The sequence below is a fragment of the Mus musculus genome, chromosome 16 (assembly GCF_000001635.26).
Source record: "Mus musculus strain C57BL/6J chromosome 16, GRCm38.p6 C57BL/6J".
Lineage (NCBI taxonomy): Eukaryota > Metazoa > Chordata > Mammalia > Rodentia > Muridae > Mus > Mus musculus.
The window spans coordinates 39929133-39936875 of NC_000082.6; the positions used below are offsets into that span (position 1 = coordinate 39929133).

General features: G+C 36.9%; 1 pseudogene; it reads left to right on the top strand.

Moving 5' to 3' along the window:
• Positions 4853 to 6072, top strand: Gm8609 (predicted gene 8609; annotated as a pseudogene).

Genomic DNA, 7743 nt, shown 5'->3' on the forward strand with positions numbered 1-7743 from the left:
AGTTCTGACTGCTTGTTAATCACAACCAAATTTTCAGCTCTATCTTCTCAGATCCTCATATTCTCAATTCAAAGAATCACATAAACAACCCCTACCTAATCTTCAAGGAACTCTCAAACTTCCCTGTGAAACTTCAAAGTTAAGGCCTCTGTCTTCTGTGTTTCAGCATTATCCTCCAAGTTCCCACAGCCTCTACCATACTTTAAAAATTTGATAGAGTCTCTAGGCTGAAGTTCCAATGTGATTTCACAATTCTCTCCAAAATACGTGGTTAGGTCTGTAACAGAAATACCCTGTGACCTGGTACCAAGTTCTGCCTTAGGGTTTTGATTTCAATGGTAAAATTTCATGATCAAAAGCCACATGTAGAGTGTTTGTTTCAGCTTATAGCCCCATAAGGCAATCCATCTTTCTGGATGTTCATGGCAGGAATACAAACAGACCAAGAACTTGGACCTAAGAGTTGATGTAGAAGCAATGGGGGCATGCTGCTTACTGGCTTGCTTCTTGTAGTTTGCTCAGTGTGCTGTCTTAGAGCACCCATGAACATGAGCCAAGGACTAAGATAGCTCACAATGAGCTGTGCTCTACTACATCAATCATCATCCAAGAAAGTTCCTGATTTGGCCACAGGTCAATCTGATGGGAATATTTTCTTTAACAAGATTTCTTCTTTGCAAATGACACAGCTTATGTCAAGTTCACACACAATTAGCCTGTCTAAACATATCTGAAACACAAAAATAGCTTGTGAATAGTCAGAAGAGAATCCAAATGATTTTCACAAAAATCACAAAAGTGACTATTTTGCTATCATTAAAGGCATGGCAGTCTGTCCAACCTGATCACTCAAGAATTGATGTGCATGCAACCAGGAGAGTGACATTCCACACAATGTAAAATTTCTAGGAACAAACAAGCAGATAATATAAAAAAAATAATAAATAGAACCAATAATTCCAAAATTGGTAGGGGAAGGACTAGGATTCTCACTCACTGGTGTGAAATGATAAACACTTTTGTAATGCCTACCTATTCAATACCCAGCAATTTCACTTCACTCCTGAGCAAGAAAGTAGAAACAATACCACACTAACACCATTTGAAAAATCTAAACATGAGTAATATAGTTAAGCATTTTTCCTCCTATATTTTAGAATGAAAACTAAAACACAGATATTCACTCATAGGAGATAATGGGATACTACACATGATGGATACTACGAACAAACAAATAGTTCAAAGCTGGGTACAGTATAGTAGATAGATCTGAAATGTATTCAGTCAAAGATATGAATCCACGTGCACTCTACATGTAGAAAATCCATGAAGAAACAAGAGCAATTCTTTTTTATTTTCTTTTTTGAGACAGGGTTTCTCTGTGTAGTCCTGGCTGTCCTAGAACTCACTCTAGACCAGACTGACCTCGAACTCAGAGATCTGCCTGCCTCTGCCTCCCAAGTGAAAGTTAAAGGGGTACATCACCACTGCCCAGCTAAAAGCAATTCTTGATGATAGATCTGAATACTACCTGCCTACAAAGGGCAGGGACTCCTAGTTTATTGAGGTGAGGGAAGTATTCTAAATTTTTATTTAAGCAGTGTATATGCATATATAAAACTCATCAGAAATGATACATGGGAGTCTGAATATTTTACTCTATATAAACATCACACAACAATTTTTTAAGTAAATTATGATAAAGATATCAGTAAAGATGGATAACATGTTTTATTTTCATGTATTTTCTCACTGTGCTTTGGACTTTTAATGTACTTCAAAGTTATAATACCTGGTTTATGATAAGTATTTATTATCATTTATGGATGATCACCCTGAAGAGCTGAGAAATTAAACTATTTGTCATGACCATATAATTAGCAAATGCTAAGCCACAAATTGATCTTAGGTTGTTTAGTTCTGGAACATGAATCCAAACTTTGATGTTATGTTGCTACTTGAAAGCAATTCTGGCTTAGTAAAAAAATGAATTGGAGGAAAGGTGAATGAAATGTCATTTCCCCTCTCCATCCATCCTACTTACCAAAAATATGAGATATTGTGAACAGATTTTTTTCAAACATTTTTTGTGTGTCTGGCTATGCACAATTTTTAAAGAAAAAATTCTCCCAGCTTTAATAAGGCTTAATTGATAAAATTACACATATTTACAATATACATTTTCCTGTTTTGAAATATAAACTGATTAAATAAAGCTGATTAACATATAGATTACCTACATATTTCTCAGCTTTAGGGAATCCAACATTTAACACAAAACCTCTTATTTTTTAAGACAACACTACATTAAAATTAACTCTAATTATCACATATATGATATACTACTGAAATTTATTTAACCTGGCTGTCCCGGTTTGGATTAGATGTAGCAAATATGTCTCAGGAATTTAGCTATTCTGTCTTCAGTTGTTGGCTGTTTAGGGAGGCTTCTGAGGTGTTGCCTTCCTGGAAGCAATATATCAAGGGAATTGGCTTTGAAATCCCCAAGAATCAAACTATCCTTAGTTGTCTTTGGGGTTCTTGCTTGTGGTTTGAAATCTGAGCTCTCAATTGTTCCCACTGTCAGGCCAGGTGCTTGTTATCATGGTTCCCAGCCACACAATGATGATGGACTGTTATCCCTCTGGGACCATAAACCTCAAATGGACACTTCTTTCTATAAGTTGCCTTGGTCATGGTATTTTATCACAGTAACAGAAAGCTGACTAACAGATTGATTGGTCAATAGTAATGTTGTAATAATATGACAGATATTTTCTCAGCTCTTCCATCTTGTGGCTTCTGGATACCACCATTCAGTTCTACTCTGAATATCAATGAGTTTGATTTTATTAGATTCTGAAAACAAATGAGATTGTGAATACTTTATCTTTCTATATAAGTGCCTTATTTCATGTTTCCACAAATGATGGGGTCTCTCTCCCTCTCCCTCTCCCTCTCCCTCTTTCTTTCTTTCTTTCTTTCTTTCTTTCTTTCTTTCTTTCCCTCCCTCCCTCCCTCCCTCCCTCCCTTCTCTCTCTCTTCCTCCCTCCCTCCCTCCCTCCCTCCCTCCCTCTCCCTCTCTCTCTCTCTCTCTCTCTCTCTCTCTCTTTCTTTCTTTCTTTCTTTCTTTCTTTCTTTCTTTCTTTCTTTCCTTAGGTATAAGAGTATATTTGTGTGTGTGTGTATGTGTGTGTGTGTATTCACTTACTCCATTTTCTTTATTCATTAATGTACTGAAGTCTTCAGTTGGTTTTATATCTCAGCTGAGATTAATGTAACAATGAACACAGTAAATGAGATGTATCTTGAAGATATTCCTTGATTTCCTTGGACTATTTGAGAATCATATGAAAGTTCTATTTTTAATATTATTATGAACATTGACATTATTGTCCATAAAGATTGGAAATCTCTGAGTTTTCAGAGTCTAGAAGGTGAAGGTGTGGCAATTAAAAGATCAAGATCATTTTTGCTTCTATGACTAAACTGTCTTATAAAATGTGGGAAACATGGAGGGGACAGAGATAACCATGGAAATATAATTCAGCGGATTAGTATTCTTGCCAAAAGCCTGATTCTTTGAATTGGATTTTTAGGATACATGTATTGGAGGGAGACATCTGTCTTCTCAGCCTTGTTCTTTGACTTCCACAGCATGCTCTAGCATGTGTGCTCTCTAGTTAATAAACATAAGCATAATGTTAAAAGTAAAAATTATTTAAGAGATAAGAAGTGGTAATACACGAACTGTGGCTCTTACTTATAATGTTGGCATTTAAAAGTCTGAGAGTAGAGGGTTTGGTATAAATTAGAGGCCTGGACCACAGGATTACATTTTGTATCCAAAAAGGAAGGAAGATTATATTACCTATATAGATAATTTTATGTCTTCCTTTTAAATTTAGTTGACTTTGTTTTCCTTTTCTTTCCTTCTTGCTCTCTCTATGGTTTCTGAATATGGGTGTTTTGGACTTCCTTCAGATTTTATAGGAACCACAACATTTTCACCATTGATGTACCATATATACTCTTTGTCAAATTCAGGACATTTCTTCTGTGAATAATTGTGGATTTATTTAGTATCATGAGAAACTACTGAAAAATAATTTTCTTCCATTGTTAAGATAATTTTAGTTTTTTAATCCTTGATTCTGATAATATAGTCTATCACATTTATTCACATGCATATATTGTACACTCTTTGTGAGATAAAATCTGACTTGGTCATATTGAAGAATCCTGACAACATTTTGCACATGTTTTGTTTGCTTTTGTTTGCTTGCTTATTTATTTTTTGTTGTTATCTTTCTCTAAATAGTTAAAGAAAGTTTAATATTCCTTTTTCTTTAAGTGTTTGATGAAATTATCCCAAATCAATCTGTTGCTTGGCTGTTTTCTTAGAAAGTGATTATTGATTTAATCTTATATACCTGCCAAGTTTTTCTATGTCTCTCTTCTTCAGTCTTGGCAGATTGTGTATTTCTAGGAATCTATCTCCCTTTACAATATCTAATTTGTGGTTCTGAAATTAATTACAATTCATTTCTGTGCTATTAGTTGAAATGTTTCTCCCTCCTTTTCTGTTTGACTGCATGTGAATCTTTATTTTCTTTTCCTTATTATGTTAGATGTGGACTTGTGTACTAATTTAAGTGTTCTATCTTCATTGACATTTTTATTATCTTTGCCATTTCTGTCTTTGTTAGTTACTTCCCTTCTCTCTATTAGAAAACTAGTCTCATGCTTTCCTAGTTCCTTGCAATATAAAATTACACTGTTTAAGAATAATTTTTGGGCTCTCTGGTCCTATATGTTCCAGAGACAGCTGCACCTTCTTGGGCAGTGCCAGCCTTGTCCAATCAACATAATGGTGAAAGTCAGAATGAATGAATTTTTCAGTATTGGGTACTTGATTTACAGTGCTGCCTTTTCATCTGCATCTGGCAAAGTGGAGATTGTTGCCATCAATGATCCCTTTATTGACCTCAACTATATGGTCTACATATTTTAGTATGACTCTAGTCATGGCAAGCTCAATGGCACAGTCAAGATTGAGAATGGAACAATGGAACACTTATCATCAATGGGAAACCCATTACCATCTTTCAGGAGCTAGATCCTGCTAACATCAAATAGGGGGATACTGGTGCTGAGTATGTCCTGGAGTCTACTGGTGTCTTCACCACAGTGGAGAAGTCCAGTGTCCACTGGAATGGTGGAGCCAAAAGTGTCATCATCTCTGCCCCTTCTGCTGATTCCCATCATGTTTGTGATGGGTGTGAAGCAGAAGAAATATAACAACTCACTCAAGATTTTCAGCAATGAACCCTGTAACACCAACTTCTAAGCCCTCCTGGCCAAGGTCAACCATGGCAACTTTGCCATCATAGAAGTACTCATTGCTATGGTCAATGCCATCACTGCCTCTCAGAAGACTGTGGATGGCCCCTTGTAAAGCTGTGGTGTGATGGCCATGGTGCTGCCCAGAACATCATCCCTGCATCCACTAGTGCTGCCAAGTCTGTAAGCAAGGTGATTCCAGAGCTGAATTGGAAGCCAATGAGCTTCCTACCCCCAGTGTATCCGTCATGGATCTGACATGTCACATGGGGAAACCTGCCAAGTATGTCATCATCAAGAAGGTGGTGAAGCAGGCATTAGATGGCCGACTAAAGGGCATCCTGGGCTACACTGAGGAACAGGTTGTCTCCTGTGACTTCAAAAATAACTTCCATCTTTGATGCTGGGGCTAGCATTGTTCTCAATGACAACTCTGTAAAGTCTATTTTCTGGTGTGACAATGAATATTGCTACAACTACAATGTAGTGAACATCACGGCTACATGGCCTCCATGACTAAGAAAACCTGGACCACCCACCCCAGCAACAATATTGAGAATGAGAGGGAAGCCCTGGGTTGTCATCAGTTGCTAAGGAGTCCTGGTTCCAACTCAACTCCCAATACTGAGTATCTCCCTCACAGTTTCCATCCTAGAACCCCATAATAACAGAATGAACATAGGGAGCCCTATTCTCTAGAATAACATCAATAAAATTCACTCCACTCACTTAAAACTGCTTTTCTAATTATTTTGTTCATCTGCATTCCAAAGGTTGTGCACTTTACTGGTTCATCACCCCATTCCTCATTTTGCCTCTGAGAGGGTGCCTCCTCCCTCATTGCCCTTCCCTGGGGTACCAAGTATCAACAGAATTAGGCCCATCCTCTCCCATCAAGGCCAAACAAGGTAGTTCTCTGCTACATGTGTGCTGAGGACCATGAACCAGTCCATGTATGCTCTTTGGTTGGTGGCTTACTATCCAGGAGCTCCCAGGGGTCCAGGTTAGTTGACACTGTTGGTTTTCCTGTGGAATTGCGATCCCCTTCAGCTCCTTCAATCCTTCTCCCATCTGATTCATATGTGTACCCGACCTCAGTCCAATGGTTGGCTTTATGCTACGCACCTCTCTGTAAGCACAATTTAGCATCAGTAATAGTGTCAGGGTTTGGTGGCTGCCTATGGAATGAATACAGGTATTTCAAACTATTTTGCTACATTAAAGGATATTTGAAATGGTGTTTGTATTTTCATTTATCTTGAGATTACTCTTTTATTTCTATTTTAATTTGTTTTGATTAACAATGAATACATTTTAATTACCAAACATGTACATTTGTTAATTTTATCTCTGTTTCTAATACCAAATGTAATTCTGGATGTAGGGAAAGAGAAAACTTATATAGAGTTGCTGGGAGTATAAAGAAATGCAGCCACTAGAAAAATGATCCCAGATGTTTCTCAAAAAAACAGATTTAGAAAAAGATGTACTTCATGGCCCAGGTACACCACTCCTGGACACATACCCAAATGACTTCAGATGTTAAAGCTGAGAACCCTGTACATTCATGTTCATTGCTGCACTGTTTGAAATTGCTAGGAAATGGAATCAATTTAGATGTCCATCAACAGACAAATGGATAATGGAATGTTACTCAGATGTAAAGAAAATTAAAACTGCTTTTACATTCTATGTCACCCTAGTCGAAACAGCAATTACCAGGGAAACAAATGAAAATAAATGATGCAGAGAATGGATAGAGAAAGAAAAGTGGTATCTACTACTGTGAGAGTGTAAACTTGTGTTCACTTTGTGTCTCAAAATGCTGAAAATAGAGCTACCATATAACCCTGCTATACAACTTTTAGGTTACTGAACTAAGTCAAAATACCACAGGCATGCCATTATTCTGTGACACCATTGTCAGTAGCAAGAAAATAGAACCATCCTTAAAACCATCAACACACAAATGTCTAAAATGAATATGGTCATGTTTTAAAATATCTTATTCAACTAGAAAGAGGAATGAAATTTTTATATTTATAGGAAAATGTACAGAATTGGAAATCATCATAGTAAGTGAAATATGTTCTCTCATATTTGGTCAAAAATTAAATATAAATTCATCTATGCATTTGTTCATGTATAGGTCATGAAAATAGAAAGGGACAAGTGTAGGAGAAAGAGATCTTAAAGAATGGGCAAGACAAACAGGATAGTAATACAATGCATGGGACATGAAAAGGGATGGTTCTGTTTGCAGGGGGAAAGGGATCACCAGGAAAGGGAAATAGAAACAAGGAAGGTCAGCTGTGAGGACAACAAAGCCTAATTCATATTAACATATGTATAAAAATGGCATAAGGAAATGGCATAATGAAACTCATTACTTTGTGTGGT